Raw genomic sequence first — 19,654 nt, forward strand, 5'->3', positions numbered from 1 at the left:
GGCGGCATGTTGGGTGGTTTGAAGATATGGACTACCGCCACTAAAAAGTATTGTAAGCAGAGCTAACGGGTGATTCTGATCAGATTTCAGAAGATCAGAAGTTTATAGCAGTGGAGGAAAAAAAGCCGGAGAAATAAAGTCTCAGTTGGGAAAGACAACTCTGTTCAGAACTGGAGTACAAGACATTGATGTTAAACTGTGGTAATTTTTTTTTAATATTTATGTCCTAAGACTGTTGAGCCTGAATTTAAAGCTGATACACTAATTGATCTGCTAAACAAAAATTCAAGGTAGCTCATCATTTCAGCATGGGTTTTGCTGGCTAGCTTTAGTGGAATGTACACTGAGAACAGAGAAAAAACACTTGACAAATTTAGATTCTAGCCAGAATAGAATTATATATAAAGCTTAAATCTGTTCCTGAAGAGATTAGTCTATATAAAAGACACTTTGAACCAGGACAGGAAAAAAGATGCCTTGAGGACATGTTGGGAATTGTCAAGCTGTGGAACATCATAGCTCAATGTTGTAAAAGTATAACATATTTCATTAGAAGAAAAAGTCCTTGGGTCATCCAGATAACGCTGTTTTCATTTAGGTATATGAAATACAAGAGTTGTGAAATTAGGGAAACTTTCACCCAGATTTCAAAGCAAGGGCTGAGCATCCTGGCAATGAGTTCCTAAAAAGTAAGTATGTAAAGCTATGGAAATGAATCCAAAGTTGCAAAAGAGACTCTACGATGACATAAAGATGCCAAGAATATGCCATATGTGACAAGGAACAGATATAAACTGGAGACGGCCCAGGAGAGAGGCTGTGCAGGTTCTAAGCTACAAGTCCATAAGGATAGCGTCAGCGGGCCCTCTGAAACTCACAGTTTACCATCCTATATACCCTGCATGCTAGATATGAAATTACAGGATTTAACATTTTCCTGGCTGGGTTTTAGTCTTGTTTTGATAATTTTAATGTCCCTATTTTTCCCTTTTGAAATGAAATGCTTGGGCTTGGGGTTTAGCTCAGCAGCATAAGCACTCACAAGCACCAGGCAAGCACAAGGTCATGAGTTCAATCACCCGTACCAAAAAAAAAAGTCTGTATTCTGCCCTCAATCTTGAAAGGATGTAGATTATGTAACTTGCTTTTTAATTATTACTGCGATACACAGCTAAGAGTTTGACTAGGTTGTTGAACTTGGACTTTTAAGCAATGGTAGAACAGTGGAGAATTTGGGCAGGGTATAGTGCTGTTTTAGTTGTATACTGGATTGTTATGTAGTGTTAGGCAGAATTATGACAGGCTGTTTAGACATTAAGCACAGTTGAAGGAGTTATGTTCGGGTGTAAATTTAATAAGAGGTGCAATTAGAGGCATAAACTCAGCTATCAGGTTAATGAACTTGGCAGCTCCCTAGGGAATTGGTACAGCCTACTTGGTCTATATATATTGCATCTTCCTGTTGCTTTCTGGCACAGTTTCCTTGCTATATGTGTTGGCCTCATGACTAAGTAGTTTTGCCCCGCTATACTTTTCCAACATAGTGTTTTAGCCCTCTCCAACTATCCAAATTAAAACTTTTTCCTTTAATTTGTAGCTGTCAGATATTTTATACCAACATGTGAATAACTGACTATAATAACTGATTTTAGTTTAAACTTTTCATGACATTTGAGATTTTTAAAAATCTTTTTTGAAACGTAGTCTCACTACACAGTTCATGCTGGCCCTAAACTCATTTCATAGCCCAAGTTGGCCTTGAACTCACAGTGATCGTCCTGTTAGGCTTCCTGAGAGCTTGCATTATATGCATGTGCTGCTATGTCCATCTTTCATAGCATTTTTTAAAAATTAGGTTATTATGCTTATGTGGTCAAAGAAAGTTTTATATCTTTCTTTCCGATCTGAATACATTCTTTTTACTCTTTCTTATGCATTAGCTGGGATTTGCAGTATCATGTTAAATATAGTTGTAAAAAAAATAAAACCCTAAAAACTTGCTTTAGTCCTGATCATAGTGAGAAATACTTGAATGTCTCTCTGTTGACAATGACATCAGGTGTAGATTTATAGTATATATTCTTTACAAAACTGAAAGAGGATTTCTATTATTTTTTGGCTAGAAAGAAATTTTCATTATGAATGTTATAATTTGTCAAATGCTTTTCTACATTCATTGAGGTATTCATATAATTTTTCATTGATTTTTAAAATTTGGGTCTTAATTTACTTTTAAAAATTTTTTGTTTTAATCAGAATAAAACCAAGCAAACTAAAACAGCATAAAGAAAATCAAAACAACCAAAGTGATGCAGGATTTCAAAATAAGATAACAGGAAACCAACAATGGCTACTATGATGCCTCTTATTGTCTTCAAATTAGCTGTCCACACCATCAAACATAGGAAAATCAAACAAAACATAATAGAATACAACCAATAAAAACAAAACAATGAATGCAATACAGAACTTCAAAATAAGATAATAGTAAATTCAAAATATTTTCTATAATCTAGCTTGTTATCCTCAAAATAGCTGTCCATACCATCATACATAACAAAATCAAGCAAGACCAAACAGAATAAAACCAAACCAAACAAAGTATGAAAATGATATAGAACTTTAAAACAAGATAATGGGGAATTAACAATAGTTACCACCTTCAGGAGAGGGTCCCCCAAAGATGCCATAACTGTGTATTGTTGTTATTTAAAAGATATCAGATCACCAGCTTTAGGCCTGCAAAGTCAATGAAAACTAAACACTATAATGATAAAAATGTATTTTACCTCAATAGCTAAGATTTCAACCTTGTTTCTTCCATTCAGCTGATCGCTCATGGGCGAGGGTGGGTATAACTCGGCTCTTGTCTTTCAACCCATGCCCAGGCAGGGGCTAGTGTCTCTTTGCTCTCCCTATGGTCCCCACATGTTGTGGACTCAGGGAAGGTTTCTGGCTCTTCCCTGCAGCCTACAAATGGTGCTAACAGGAGGGAGCTGGTATCTAGTCCTCCCTGTGGCCCACACATGATGCCCTTGGGGCTTAATTTTCATACTGTGATCAGTTTTATATGAAGTTGATGCTTATTTTCATAGAACATTTGAATTTATTTTCTCAAAATATCTTGTTTTCAATTGTGTTAAATTCTGTTCAGAATCTATTTCTTTTCTTTTACAAATATACACTAAATTTTCACTTGTTTTCAGCTTTGCATTCTGTACACTTACATGATTTTATATTTTATAGCTCTTCTTTTCTAATGTTTATTTATATAAAATGTCTTATAATCTACATATTTTCTATATCACACAGATTTTAATAAGTTGAATTTTCATTTTTACTTAAAAAATTTTGCTATTTCTCTTATCATTTCTTTTTGATCTGTACAGTGTTTAGAAAGTTGTTGCTTACTCTGCAATTTTTTTTTACTTATTTTCTGTCAGTGTCTAATAAACATTTCTATGACTTTGTTATAATAAATTCTACATTCCAGAGTGTTTAGTATGAACCTGAAAGCATGGCACAATCTCCTGTTGTAGCATTCATTAGTCTACAAATGTTTATTGGTTATGTTTCATTCATTGTGCTGTTGAATTCCAAATCTGTCCTTAGTAATTTTCTGCCTTCAAATCTGTCCTTAACTAGTAGAAGGACATTGATATACTCAACTGTAACAGCAGATTATTCCAGTTCTCCTTGCAGTTCTATCAGTTTTTGCTTCCAAAATTTCAATAGTCTAATTTAGGAAGATATATATATATATATATATATATATATATATATATATATATTGGAGTATTGTATATTCTTAGAAAATGTAATCTATTAGCACATTTCATAGCCTTCCTTTGCCTGATAATGTTTCTTGCTCTGAACCTGGGTATCCCTGAAATTAATAATATTGCAATTGCATCTTTTTATTGCGCTAACATTGATTCTATCTCTTCATATCTTTACAACTGTTTATATATATATAGTTCTATAATGGATTTCTTTCAGAAAACATATCACTATGTATTCTGTGATTATTTGTTTTTTTTTTCAATATTGAACACTGAGCTACCTCCCCGAGCTCCACAACCACCAATATTTTTGATACAGAGTTTTTGCTAAGTCACTAAATCTGCAAGATTGAGCTCCAATTTGCAGTCCTCATGCCTCAGGCTTCACAGTGCTAAAACTATACATATCCTTTTGGTGTGTGTGTGTGGGGAGGGTTGTGCTTGTAATATACTCTGCCAATATAATTTGTTGCATTAAGTGTATTGATATTCAGAATTATTGTTTAGAGCTGGATGCATACTTACCATCTTTGTTGCTATTCAATTTGTCACCCTGTTCTTTTTGAACCTTAAAATCAGTTTTTTTAAAAAAATGTATTTTTTGTGTATGTGTGACTTCTGTTTACCATTTTATATGTCCATAAATGTTTAAAGTATTACTTAAAAAATCAAATTTACTATCAAACAATGTAAATCAGTTTAATGAATATTGATTACCAAAATAATAAAATAACCTTAATTCATTTATCTTCTCCTTTGTATCATTTTTAACATGCACTTCATACATAATTAAATGCAAGTATATATTTTCATCACTCACCTGTCATTAAATACATTATTGCTACTTTATTTTTTAAAAAGTGTTAGCTCTATACCAATTAAAAATGATAAAAATGAAAGCTTGATGCTACATTTACATTTATTTTTGACATTCTTTTTTATATAGATCTGAATTACTAACCCATATCATTTTTTATCTGAAATACCTTTTAAAACACTTTTTTAAAAAATAGATGCCAATAAATTTTCTAATTTATTGTCTTCTGATATTGTCTTTGTTATCTGCTATACTTTTAAAAAGTAATTTTGCACTATATAAATTTTACATTATTGTTTTGTTTTTTGTTTTCCTTTGAAGAATACAAATATTTTGCATCATTCTTCTTGCTGCATAATGAAAAGTCAGGTATAATTGCTACTTTGTCTTTCCAGGGGTAAGCTTCTTTTTTCACTGATTTCTTTCAGTATTTTTCTTTATATTTGACTTTCTGAAGTGTGATTATATTATATAGTAATATAGCGGGAGCAACACAGTCTATGTTCCAATGAGAAGATCTCAGGTTTTGGAGAGTTGTACTCCTGTACTGCAAACTTCTCCAGGACTTTTCATTCTCAAGCTCATTCGATGGATGAAGAATTTATGTGGTAGGTTGACATGGGGTATTTCCTTCAACTTTTATTAAATACTAATAAATGCCAGCTGGTGTTGAATATTCTCTTTTCTCAGGTGGGTTAGGCACTGATAAAACTCCACCAGGTAATGCTCAGGTATAATACTTTCTCTTGAGAGGGCAAAAGACAATACACAGGTGTATTCAAAACAGTTACCTTCTTCCCTCCTCCCTCTGCTGATACAGTAGGGGATTTTCTCTGAGATTCACTGTGAGGATCTGGTAGAAATTCTGGATGTAATTCCAACAAAATTTTTGGATTCCTCTCGAATAGAATCCTTCTCAACACTGTAGCTCTTCATATTGTCTATAATGAGCTTCTGCAATTTTGTGAATTTATGTTTACCTACCCTTTCAGCATTCTTTCTCATGCAGATTTTTGCTTATAGATTTCTATTCTGCATAGTTTGTGATTCTCTGCATTTATCTATTTCAGTGAGTGGAAGATATGATTTTTCCTATGAGAGCACTTCTTTGACAGTTATGAAGAACATTTATTTTTATTTCTTGGTTTCTTAGACCTACTTTATGATCTTACCCACAGTAACAACATCAAAGCCTTATCAGATATCGGGAATTACAAGCATTATTTTTCATAATTTTAAAGTGCAAATGTTGAGGGATACAAGTAAGTAAACACACATACATACTTAGCATGTGTGAACACATGCAATTTAATAAGTTAATCTTTCCAGTAAAATTCAGGCTGAATATGAATATATAATCTATCCAAAACAAGTATTTTAATGTAACAAATTTTTTACACATCCTTACCTTGATTATTTATATTTTAAGTAACCATTCTTCAAGAAACCAATGTATTTTACAGGTATCAAAATACACTCATCTTTTCTTTCTTCATAAGTGACTGAGATTTCTCTTAATAGTTTCCTGTACAATGAAATAGTTATAAAATAATATACATAGATTTAAATTATAAAACCTTACTGAAATATTAGTCTGTACTGAGATTTATATCAAAATGCTTAACCATCTTAATATTTTCCTAACAATTAGTACAAACCATTCAGACTTTTCTACTTACCATTTCTGCCATCTAAACTCAACTTAGGAAGCAGAGAGCCACAATTATTTCTTAAAGATTCTTAAAACTTAAATAAGCCTCACCCCAAAAAAAGCATATACACTAACACTGACCTTAATTATCTTTATTAATAAAAAATTGAAAACAAATTTTTAAAAATGAGATTCTTGAATATTTTTAATGTAACATTTCATACTATTAATATATTTGGATAATATTTATGGTACTCTCTGTTCATGTATTTCTTATGGTATTGCATAATTCTCATATTGTAAATACTTGGTACCTTTGAGGTTAGAAGGAAAAAAATCACAACAAATTAATTCAACCGATATTGTTTCACATTGTTGCCATTAACAACAAAGTATTTTTCTGTTCAAAATTTCCATATAAAATCAACATATAGGCATTTGGAAATTGTGCATAATTTAAGTTACTTCCTACCCATGTGAATTTACACAATGCTTAAAATAGCCTACAAGATATTTGCTAATATACTTGATAAAATTCTTTAATATGTAGATGTAGTGTCAGATTAATGACATATTTGGGGAGAAATTTTAATAACATTTATGTTTGCATACTCTCTCGTCTATATAGTTAGCCTTTGTTAACTGTTGATGAACTAAAGTCTTTTGCAGAACTTTAACCACATAGCAATTAAAAAGACTGAACACAAATAATTTTCTCCATTATGGAAATTGTGCTTGTTTAAACACTTAGTAATTATGTGTGCTTACAAAAGTAGGTTTTACAGGATATAAATATAGATTTTTGTTCAAAATAGATGAATAGAAGCCACCTAATTCATGAACAAAACAATCTAAAGCTTGTTGAGTGATGAAACTGCTTTACAAATAAAATTTATAAAACACAATTATGATAAATAAGAGGAGTTTATTCACTCCTATTCAAAATGATATGTTTCATAACTGGTAAGAAAATAATTATTATAGGAGAAAATATGCACTCTTAAAAACCATGCAATAGAACTAAAGTCAATTTTATTATTGATTTTTGCAGAAGAATAGATGTTTCAATTGCTCTTGGGCTGAGGCTGAGAGAGATATAAAAAGAGTGGGAAATTCTGCTCTTTATTTGAATGATGTCTGAGTTTTGGTGTTAATAAGTTTATTTTAAAGTATAGCCATATTAGTCAACCAATCATGACTCTATTAGTTCACTTTTTATATATGTTTTATCCTGCTATGTCTGATTACTCAGGTAGTGAAAAGCTTCCAGGAACAAAATATTTCTTAAAAAAACCATAATTTAAATGTGGTTAACTATTTCAGTGCAGATGATTTAAATAATTTCTTTCCATTTTGACAGATAAACACTTTAATAAACAGTGTATTTCAATTTTTGAAAAACTTTTTAGGAGACCAGCCTGAAAATGTTATACTGATGCATACATGTGCGTGTGCATATGCACAAGCACGGTGTGGAGAGGGAAGCCAGGGCCTCACGGACCTCAGCCCTGTGCTTTATTACTGAGCTTCACCACCAGTCCTCTCCTCTTCACTGACTTATTGCATCAGTCAATTTTTCACTACAGTTTTTCCATTCTAGTATATCAGGAGAGGAGCTTGAATCCTCTATCACTGTAAATAAAAATGGTTTAAATTCAATGCAAACCTAAAACAGGAAGAAACAGTGAGAGCTCTTGAACTTCGTGATGGATGGGAATGTACTCTTCCAGGAACAAGCCCTGTACATGGGAGAAGGTCAACAAGCAATAATGATTTATAATTGGATAGTAAGTGCTCAGGAAATTGTTTAATGAAATTTTACTTATAAGGTCTATTGACGCAGTGATCTAATCTGGATAATAACATTGTCATCGGAGTTATCTTGAATCTACAGTATCAGCTGTATGCCTTCCATTTAGCTATTGTAGTCTATAGATGAATATGACATAAAACTAACTGGTCTCCTAGTCTTTCTACTTCATGTAGTTTAAAGATTAAAACTATTTGTTGAAAACCAAGAAATCATAGACCTCTTTTCCCTAGTAAAATGCATAGCATCTGAAGTCCTAAATTGATAACCTAGAAATAAATTATCCAGGAAAAAACAAATAAAAACATTCCAAAAGAACACCAAGAAAGAAATTTTAATAAAAAATTATGGGAGTATTTACATGTTAATGAATGCCAGAAAATTCATTGAAAATTACCTGAGTATTTAAAGTGAATTCCTTGAAAGTTCAATGATAACAAGACTACTGACAGGTAAGATTACCTTTGTTTTGTGCAGGACAAAGTGACACAGTACTTAAGGACGAATTATTATGAACCGGATATTGTAAAAACTGTTTTGCCACATTATTTTCTCCTTCCTTCTGCTATGACAGAGCTCAGAATGGTATTGAAACCCTTGTTTAGACTAAGAAATGACATTTGAGGGCAATTACTTCCTTAGAGCCATGTGACCTGCAACGGGTAGAACACTGATTTTAATAACTTCAAATTTAAATTAATGTTCCTGAATTTTGAAGGAAATAAATATTTACATCTCTCACACAATTACATAAATTTTTAGGTAATTTAAGTAGAGAAGTAGTGACGATATGAATAGGTTTGTGGAATGTGAACTGTATGACTTAAGCAGTTTGCATTTCTAGTACTCTAGTACATCTATTGTTTGTATAGATGTAGATTCCCATCAGATGTAATAATTCTTGTACAGAAATAAATTCCTTTAGTATTTCTTATAGTATTTTTGTGTTGGCATTAACTTTATGTATTTCACTTTTTCAAATTTTGATAGTTTTAATCTTTTGTAACCAATCTCACTGAGATAATTGTATACTTATTTCACCTATCAGAATAGGGACCAAGAAATCTTGTGGGTTCTTTAACTAGATTCTGACAAGGTAATACCTTGCAAAACTGTAATACAGTATCACAATCAGAAAATTAAAATAAATACACTTTTTTCTGTAGAATCTTATTTTGGCTTCACCAGTTTTATGTATCTATATGAATGTGCATGTGTATTCGCACATCCAGTTTTAAGCAATTTTATTCATGCATGATTTTGCTCATCACAGGTAATTATGAAACAATAGTTCCACCACTAAAGCTTCTCCTTTTAACCAGTTGCATATAACTTCCACCCAAACTGTCCATGAACCACAACAACCACTAAGATGTGCTTCATTATTTTAACTCAGTCATTTCAAGAATATTATGCATATAGAATATTTTGAGGTTTTATTTCATTGAGAATTAATTTGGAAGTCATGAAAGTTGTTGAATATATCAGTAGCTGATTGCTTTGTGTTGCTGAGTAATATGATTGTACTATTATTTTAAAAATAATTCTTGGGCTGGGGATTTAGCTCAGCAGCATAAGAACCTGCCTTGCAAGCAGGCAGTCATGAGTCTGATCCCTGGTACCGATAAAAAGGAAAAAGACAAAAAAAAAAATAATTCTTGATGGAATAAAATCGAGGTCACTTCTAGTTAGAGGGTATTCCAAATAAAGGTTTATGAACATTTGTGAACAGATATTTATGCAAATAGCTTTTATTTATGCTCAAAGTTTTATTTCAAAAGTCCAGTGACTGGTCAATTTTTGTGTGCCATTTTCTAAGAAGGGGCTGAACTATTTTTCGGAGTGACATTTTACATTCCCAGCAGTGGTTAATGAATGATCGATTTCCCCATAGCTGGCCAGTAGTCATTCGTCTCATTTCTTCTTTTAGCCATTCTAACAGCTATACACTAATCTCTCCCACTTTTACAAATAAAGTTTTGGGTTTTGCTATATTTTTCCTACTTGGTTTACTTTTATTTCAAATCTTAATGAAGAGAAATACAATCACATGTTTAATGTTCCTTGTAGTCTATTGTTTTACTTCTTGATGGTCCAAGAGTTTGTGTCCTGCAGTTTTATTTCTATTTAAAGTTTCTTTATCTATTCTTCAAGAGATCTGATAGAAACAAATTACTTTAGCTGCTTTCACATGAGAATGCTTTATTTTTCCTGTAAGATGCCAATTATAAAAGAGGAAAAAAACATTCAAACTTCTGATCTACTATCTACAGTAAAGCAGCTGAGAAAATCAGCTGCAAGCAGTCCAGAAAGTAAAACCACAACCTCTTTTTAACAGCATCCTCATACAATCAGGTTTAGATCCATATTTCCAAACTCCCATTTCCAAGATAAAAACAGTAGAAAAAAGGCAAACTTGCACCTCTAATTAATCACATACTCTCTAGACTCTCTGCCGACAGTTAGCTCAAAAGCATCCAGTCTCCTCAGCTCACAAACCCTGTTTGTTTCTCCTCTTTAATAGCTGTGGGCTTGCCTTGAGCTTCTCTCAAATGAAAATGGTGTGTTCCACTTCCTTGTTTGGCAAACTGAATTAATAGCCTTTTCTTTCCACACTTCAGCTGTCTTCATTTATTTAAGCTCTTTTTTCCCAAATGATAGTTTGACAAAGTATCATTACTTGGCAGCCCTTTACCTTCAGCCAATAAAAAATTTTCCTCAACTTGTTTTTTCACAGGAAAAATTTCTTTGTCATTATCTTAAAGTTTTCTCATAGGAAATGTGTTGATTAAAGGGTATGATGAAGAATTTTTACTTTATTTTTCATAAATTTAATTGAATGTGCAGTTACTCCAAGGTATTTGGATATTTATCAGAGACTTTTTTCATGGAACCTTTTTATCAGAGACCTCTGTAGTGGGTTCCAGTCTCCTGCCAAGCATTGCATTTCATGATGGGACTAAAGAACAAGAGACAAAATATGTATGCAACAGTGATCTGGGATGACCAGCTGTTCTGGGTAACAAAAGGCCATGAGGCACCCAGAACCTTGGTATTTGTTTGTTGAGGAAAAGGAAGTTAGTGAGACTGCAGGTGGTAGACAAGTAGTGTGGTGGGCAAGAGTTGCTTTGTTTTTGGAGACAGGATTACAGTGTGGCTAGGCATGCTCCAACTCACAACTCCCAGGCTAGTCTTGAACTCCTAGTGATCCTCCTGCCTCAGCCTCCCAAGTGCGGGGATTACAGGCATGTTCCATCGTGTCCAGCTTTGACAAGGGTTTTAACAGAGGGAGCAAATCATTCCCTTGGAAGGGACAAGAGCAGCCAAATTAGGTTAGGGTTAACAAGGAACGTGCTTTGTAGTCAGTTTAGGAAGGATTTTTCTTCTGGAGACACACAGTTCTCACTAGAGATGCTATTTCACATTTTAGCCTCATAGTATCATAGCTCATCTATCTGATGGCTGTTGATGACGAATAATGCTGGTCATCCTCAGCCATCTGCTTCCATGAAGACAGGTACACATTGTTGGCCTGAGTCCCTACTTAAACTGAAAGCCAATTTAAGGAAGTCACCAGTATACAGCCTACCCTGCTCTCAAGTAAGCACTTGGGTTTGGGAGGGCAACATGGAGGCTTTCCACAGGTATTTTCTATTTAGAATCTGTAATGAATAATGCCATTCTATTGTGAGAGTTAGGCAAAATAAAAACTTGTGTATCATTAATGCCATTTTATTATTTGAATGAATTACTGTTTCTAAGACAAATTTCCCCATGTAATACTGTTATGTTTTGAGCTGGTGCTATTGGAAGTTGGTACTGAGTATTTCAGTGATATTAGTAGCATGCAACTAGTGCTTTACTTTAGATTGTGTCGTATACTTTTTACAAAATGAAAATACCAATGTTAATTTGCCCAATTGAGTAACTCAGGAGTGCAAAAATGAATGCAATGGTGTATAAAGTGAAGTTAAAACTATTTTTATTCTCATATTTCACCAAAACCATTTAATGACTTATATTTGATAATATATTCAGTTTATCTTATGGGAGTTATTATTTATTTAAAATTGAATTATGTGTTTTTAGTGAATGCATGATGAGTTTATAGCACTCAGGAATAAAAGTGCTAAAATGTAAAACGAAGAGAGGTTTTGGAACAAGACAAATTAGGACTCACAATGCAAAATCTACAATTTATCAGCTGTCATTGTCAAGCTAGTGAATAGCCTGCGGGTTTTCATAAACCTTTTATAAAAATCTCATGAAATAAGAATATGACACTTTCAACGGATACCATTGAGATAGATAGATAGACAGATAGATAGATAGATAGATAGATAGATGATAGAAAGATAGATAGATGATAAATTCAATATTTATCAATAGTTTCTCTCATTAAAATGCCTTGTCTTTTAGGCTATGCATAAGGCTATTCTATTAACAGGAACAATTCTTGTTTCCACAGAAAAAATAGAAGCACTAAGAATTGTGGTAACATTCACAGAACTTTACAACCAGCTGAAAATAAAGTTGAAAAAAATGTACTCAGATAGACTGTTATTTTTTCCAAAATAAGCAAGTTAAACACTGGCTGTGTTTTAAAGCTACTAGTGTGAGACATTGCACAGTTTTCCCAAAGGTAGACTAAAACTATTTTATAGTGAGATATTGACAGTCTGAAAGAAGATCCGGCTTCTGTTTCCCGTTCTCTAGTCACAATATAACACACTGAGGCGCCTGTGACGTAAATCTCACTCCTGAGGTAAACAAGGCTACAATTCCAATCTCATTTGGAAAACAGATATATGGATGAAAACAGAGACCTGAAATAGCAAGTCTAACAGAAATGTACTTTCATTCTATAAACTAAAAGACTTTTCTCTGAAAAACACTTTCAAAATTTTTGACTCATTTTAACAACATTTCAGGAAGTGATTCTGATGTAGTTGTTGATGACAGGTTAAGTAGACAAATTACATTTTTATTAGAGAATAAAATTATGTTTTCCTGATCATGTCTTTTTGTGGCCATTCGCATATCCTACTCCTTACGTTATTTCTAGTGCTGTTTCCATTGCAGTATTTAATGAGTGCAGCATGGTAGCACCCTATTGCTTGCTTTTACTCTTCAAGTAATACGGAAATTCCTGAATAACACAGGATTCAAAGACTTCATATTTCATGTTCACTTTATAGAAGCGTAACAAATGCAATTGTGTGATTATCTTTAGAAGTGCTATAAGACAAAGTTATTAGTTAAGAAAGAGTTATTGTGCAATGAGGGAGAAAATTAACTTTATTGAATTAGTGGATATTTTTTTTTTAAATTATAGTACTTCAGGTGTTTTTAAGTACAAATTGCATTGTTAAGGCAATTAGATCCAGCAAGTATGTGAATTATGTTGGATTAAATTAGTTTATCACCAGGTAGGAGCTTAATAATGTGGAAATGGATTTTTTTTTAGCTTGTGCACCAGTCATCACAGGTTATGATGATCTCCCAACTCAATGCTAGGAAATACCCAGTTCAAATTTGATGGCAGGGTTGCCTTAGGATAAATTTTATTCTTTGAGAGACTTACATATTTCTCCTTAGGAAATATAATCAAATGGTAATTGGTGAAAATTATGAATTCATCTCCATTACCTAGTTAATCTGATCATTTCTTCATGAAAAACAGTTGACTATTCAGACATATATTGTTGTCTCTGACTATATTCAGATAAAATAGTGTAACCACTTTGAGCTCAATCAAGTTACTTCAAGAAGAGCAATCTTGCAGTTGCCCTTGAAGACAAAACAAGATAAAACAATCAACATCATTTGTGCTCTGCCGAATATTTCCACAAACACAAGAAAATAAGACTCTAACTCATAATTCCGACTTCTTTGTCAATTAGTTGATTCTATTTACATGAAATTAAAATCAGTGTATGTTTTTCTCTTCTTTCTGATAGGTACAATGCAAGTGCACTACTTTTGACAATTTTCCTCCTTTAGGAAAATTAGATGCATTGCTGATTTAAATTTCACTTATAATTTTCAACAAATATGGATCACACTCCAACATTCAAGAGTTTAAGAATAGTCAATCAAAATCACAAACGTAGACACTGCACTCAGATTTGCCAGTTGAAATTTCCCACCCTTCTCTAAGACTAGCCTTGTACTATTCAGATTTTTTTTTTACTTATTTCAGTTGATTTGCGAAATAATGAGCAGATCCACTTTTAATACACACCTTTATATTCTTTGCTATGAGTGGTTGATTGCAATTATTTTTCACTGTGTGTGCATAAAACTTTTTAAGAGCTTGAAGTCCTAAGCCATTGAAGGGAAAGCTGAACAAAATACTTTGTCATTTCCCACATAAACATTTGCAAACCTTTTGTCCAAATTGGGAAATACTATGCTAATTTGAATTTCTTGAATAAAGATCAATAATATAGGAAATGAACCCAATAAATGATGCAAAATAAAGCAGCAATATTCATGTTTTCACATATTTTATTAACTTTAGAGATATGCTAAGTATTAATAAAAACAGATGACAAGCATAAAGACTTTTATTAAAACTGAAAAATTCTCATGTTCGTAAAGCCTGCCTCTGTTGAATATGTTTGTATTTAAAATGTTTCTTTCTTTCTTTGTTTTGTTTTGTTTTTGTCCTGAGACTCAACCTGTGGTTGTCCAGGCAGGCATTTGTGCCACTGAACTATGTCCCTTGGTCCTCTTTTTGTATTTATTAAGTTGACTAAAGGAATCATTAATAATGAATTTCTAATTATATTTTTTGAAGAATTATCCTACTGTCTGAAAACTGTGAGCATAGAGAAGACCACATTATGAATTTGAAACCACAACTAATATAAAAATAATTAATAAATTACATAACATTGTACATATATATTTGTTTTAAAATACTTTCAAAGTCATTCTTTTGATTTTTCAGAAACTCTTAGAAGCAAAAGCCATTATATTCTGAAATAAAGAAAATTCAAATGGTAATTAAATGATATCCTTAGACTAATGAAGCTGCTTGGGTTTGAGCTTCATTAAAAACTCATTTTTTTTTTTTTTTTTTTCTAAATGCTGGTCTTTTTCTAAGGAGCACGCACATGCAAATAACTAATTTTTTTATTTTCATAGTCTCTTCAAATGACTGCATCTTTTCAATAAAATGCTAAAAAAAAAAGGAAACAAAACCTATAACTAGACTTCAAAGTCTGGTAAATTATAATTATGTTTATTCCTACAGTGATTAGATATAATCTGATAATTCAACTGTTCTTTTTATTTACTTAATTTTTATTAACAGATCATGACATGGCAACATATTACAGCATTAACTTTTAGCATTATATTGCTTTAAAATAAACAAAGTGATTGTTTCCCTTTGTAGGTAAAACTATTTTTTGCAGAACCAATTTGAACAGTATCTTTTGTCATTTATGATTTCTAGCTTTTCACATATAGCTTTTATTCTTCTTGGTAAGTCTTAATTAAAATTCAAGTATCTCTACTACACTAGATCAATAAATGTGATTTAAGCAATTCCAACCATTATGCCACAGGGCAAATTTGAGCAAATTATAGTTACCGGCATCTTCAAATTTTAGGATTATTCCAAGAAAGAATAGTAAAGAAAGGAGCGATTCTCAAAGCTCTGAAAGCACAGTAGTGCTAAATATAACGATAATAGTAACAGTAATAATGATAGCAATTGTAGCTGAATTTTGAATATATATCAGAAACAGTGCTAGATGATTTTAATAATTTATCTTTAATTCATACAGTGGTGCTGCATCTAGTTTATAGATAGTGAAGTGTTTTCTGTTCTTCAAACTTAGGAAAGTAAAACAGATACAAGGACTACATTGAGATAAACCTTTCGAAATGCAAGAAAATAAACATAAATGACCTGCAGTTTTGGTCATATATCTAGTAAACTTAATAGGACAGTTGTTTATGGTAAATAAGGTATTAGCACCTTTCACAGTGTTTGAAGCAGATTTCTCCATGTTAATATTGTTACTTTAATGTCTTCAGTTCAAAAAAGTGAATAATGCATAATAAAAACCCCTTATCAGAATTCTTATTAGTCATAAGCCCTTTTCCCACTTTGGGAGTCAAACTCAGGACCATAAGGTTTGCCACATAGGTACTGTGCCACTGAACTATATTCCCAGTCCCTCTCATAAGCTTTTTAAATGACAAAATTTGCATGGATTTAGGTATATAAGTGACAATTAGAACAAAAGTGAACTCAAATTCAGGACTCTCATTTTCTGTATAATAAGCATTCTGAAAATATTTGAGAGCTGTATGTATATATTTTAGTATGTTGACTATGATTTAAAAATAACAGAACATAAGGAAATAGTTTTATATTGCATTTTATTTCCATTCTTGTTGAAATTGAGAAGTCAGACTTTTGAAATTTCTACAAAATATCCATATGTTAAAATAAGGATATCTTACAAGTACATAGCAATGTTTATTTTAAGACCAGAAAAATCTTTAAGGTTAATCCTAATTGTACACATATGATGTATATCTTTTCTTAGCAAAAATCACAACAACGACATCCAAAAAACACTTGAGACAGGGTGTCCCTATGTAATTCAGGCTGGCCTTGAACTCAGTATGTAGCCCAGGCTGGCCTTGATCTCACGACAATCCTGCCTCAGTTTCCAGAGGGCTAGGATTATAGTGTACCACCATGACCAGCACAAATGTTTTGATAGGTCAATTACTAAAAAAGTGGTAAAGGACACTTAAACTATTTAGGCAAAAGCTTTGAATACATTTTTAACATATATTAAGATTTTTATGCCAGTAATACAGAAATACTAAAGCATTATATTGAGAACTAGAAATACCAATTACTGCTCTATGTAGTCTAACCTTATTAAAATGAGAACAGTTTCCTGTTTATATTCTGGCTAACTTATTAACTAATCCTGCCTGAAGGAGAATAATATAACCTGTCTGGATGGAACTTGATTTCAGGACAGTGTGTTCCCCTTTTATTAGTTACATTCAAAGAAAGACAAATGCAATTTTTCAAGTCACCATCTTCTGTCAAAGACAGTATTCCCTTTATCTGCTCGCTCCTGGGCTGGGCATAGTCTTCCTCTGCTTATGCTAATCACATTTCAGAAGAGCAAGCTGGCAAATTTGGAGTACACCTCCCTTCTGTGGAGACATAATTCAAAAAAGCATTGATACCATGATTTTAGCCAAAACAGAAATCTTAATCTGCCTCATCCACCTGAAATTTTACAGAGTCCTTGATGTGAGGTCACATAGTTCTGACATGGAGGAATGAAGTTAATCGTAACTTCCCATTTGCAGTACATATGTATCGTTCATCCAAAATTCTGAGGTATCCATGGGTATCCATCCATCAGAAGACTTGACATTTATAATTGGAAGAGCTCCTATGAAAAAGAAAATGAATATACTAGATTTATTTTTATAAGAAAACATTTCTATGTAGTTTTGTCACCGATATTACAATTAGGTTTCATCTAAATATATTAAGAATATGGGTCAGTAATTTACATTTCGCAGTGCAAAATTCATATTAGCAATATAAATAGAACAATTTCATTGAATTGCTTAAAATGTGTGTAATTACTGAATTTGTGTCCCTTCTCCATGATCTTAAGTTTCTTGATAACTTTTTTGAGAAATTAAGCACACATTTATCAAGCAATATTATTTTCTGGCATATATTTCCACATCATTGTCATTACATTAAGTGAGATGCACTCAGAAAATGGTAAATGTTTGCGATAAATCTCTAAATATTTTCAGTTATTTTAGACTCAAAATAGAATTACATTGGATGTCACAGTTCAGAATGTTTCAAAGGGTGCAATTTAGAAACAAAGGTGATTTTACTTTCATAATCACTGACTCAGTTTTTTAAAAATTTCTTAAAGATTCCTAATCCAAATATTCATGAAGATGTGCTGTTTCTATAAATACAATTGTTCCAAAATGTACAAGGAATTTTTGATTAAAAATGATGACACCCCAAGTATAGCTCAGTGTTTGTGATTTGCCTGATAAACACAGTGCAATTCTCAATACTGAAAAGAAAAAAAAAATTAAGATGCAAACATAGACTTTTATCAACCTAAGACAATTTTCAGCTGAGAAAATTAAATAAAAAATTACACTCAGTTATATACTGCCTCAGAGGTTTTCTAAGGTATTTTTATTGCATAAAAGAACAAAAATGTGTGAAGGAGGTTGGAAATGAATATATCATGTATATTAAAGTTAATTTAATTAAACAAGAACAGGTGCCACATTGAAAGTATGATGCATCCTTTTCCTCTGTTCTTTTCTCTCAAAAATAATGAGCTAGTTTTCACTAAGATGGAACAGGTTGAGCTACACAATTTATGCTTTTATTTTGAGTTTTGCTTGAAATGATTTGAAATGTCATCTGGAAACACTCATCAAAAAAGGAGAAAATGCATAGACAAGAGCAAATCTATACTGCAAATCAACAGAAATAAAATCTGACATGAGAAGTTGCTTTTTTACTTCTTTTTAAAAATAAAACTGATGTGAGATTAAATTAAAATTGTAAGTGTAAAATCAGTGTTGTTAATCAACTGAGAAGAAGAATTGATTATAAAAGACTGATGATCCCTAAACACTATAAGGAATTTCCAGCTTTCAAAATTTGTGAAATATTTGCTTTTGGAGCCCTTACAAAAAATGAAAAAATCTGTAATATAAAAGAAGACACTCTTAAATTAACATGGTTTATCATAATCAGAATAAATATACTGTATAAAAATGAGAATAATTTTCACTGAAATGTAACATACATCTAACTCTGACATAAAAAAAGAAAGAAGGCAAATATATTAGAACAAAATATAGAGAATATGAGAGCATCAGACTGTATTTCTGAAGGATCTATAGCTTCAACCCAGATTTTGCTTACATAAGAAGAGTGGGTCTCATATAAAGAGTAAATTGTATGTGTTAGGTTTTTGGTGCCGTTGAGTGACAGAGAGACAGGGAGACAGAGAGATAAAGAGACAGAGAGACAGAGACATAGAGAGGCCTTTATTGGCCAGCAGGGCACAGGAGGATTGCAGAAGAGTGCAAAATTCCTTCTGACCAAATCAAAGAAGTGGGTAGGCTTTTATCACCTCTGGCCAAGGGAGGTGTAGGGGAAGCAGACAAATCATTTGTCTTCAAGTTAATTTCTGTATGTGTCAATAGTGAAGAGATGGCTTAATACATACAATTTCTACCACTCCTGCCTCTCCTCCCATAGGCAATTATTTTCCAGAAATTTAAGGTCACATTTTAATTTATCTCATCTTTAGATAACATATTTTAAAAACTATTCTACTTTATATTTTATATTGAAATGTTAAGTACTTACAGTTTCTAAAGGTGAAAATATGTAATTATACACAATTATATGTAATTATACCTAATTATTATGGCGGGTAAAAAATCAGATAATAAGAATATTCTATAGTATCTGACTTTGTAAAACAAAAATAGTTTTATCTTAATTATTCATCTTTATATCACCAGAAAAGTATAAA

This window comes from Cavia porcellus, unplaced genomic scaffold (genome assembly GCF_034190915.1).
Source record: "Cavia porcellus strain 051 isolate PalLab524CR breed Dunkin Hartley unplaced genomic scaffold, mCavPor4.1 scaffold_1, whole genome shotgun sequence".
Classification (NCBI taxonomy): domain Eukaryota; kingdom Metazoa; phylum Chordata; class Mammalia; order Rodentia; family Caviidae; genus Cavia; species Cavia porcellus.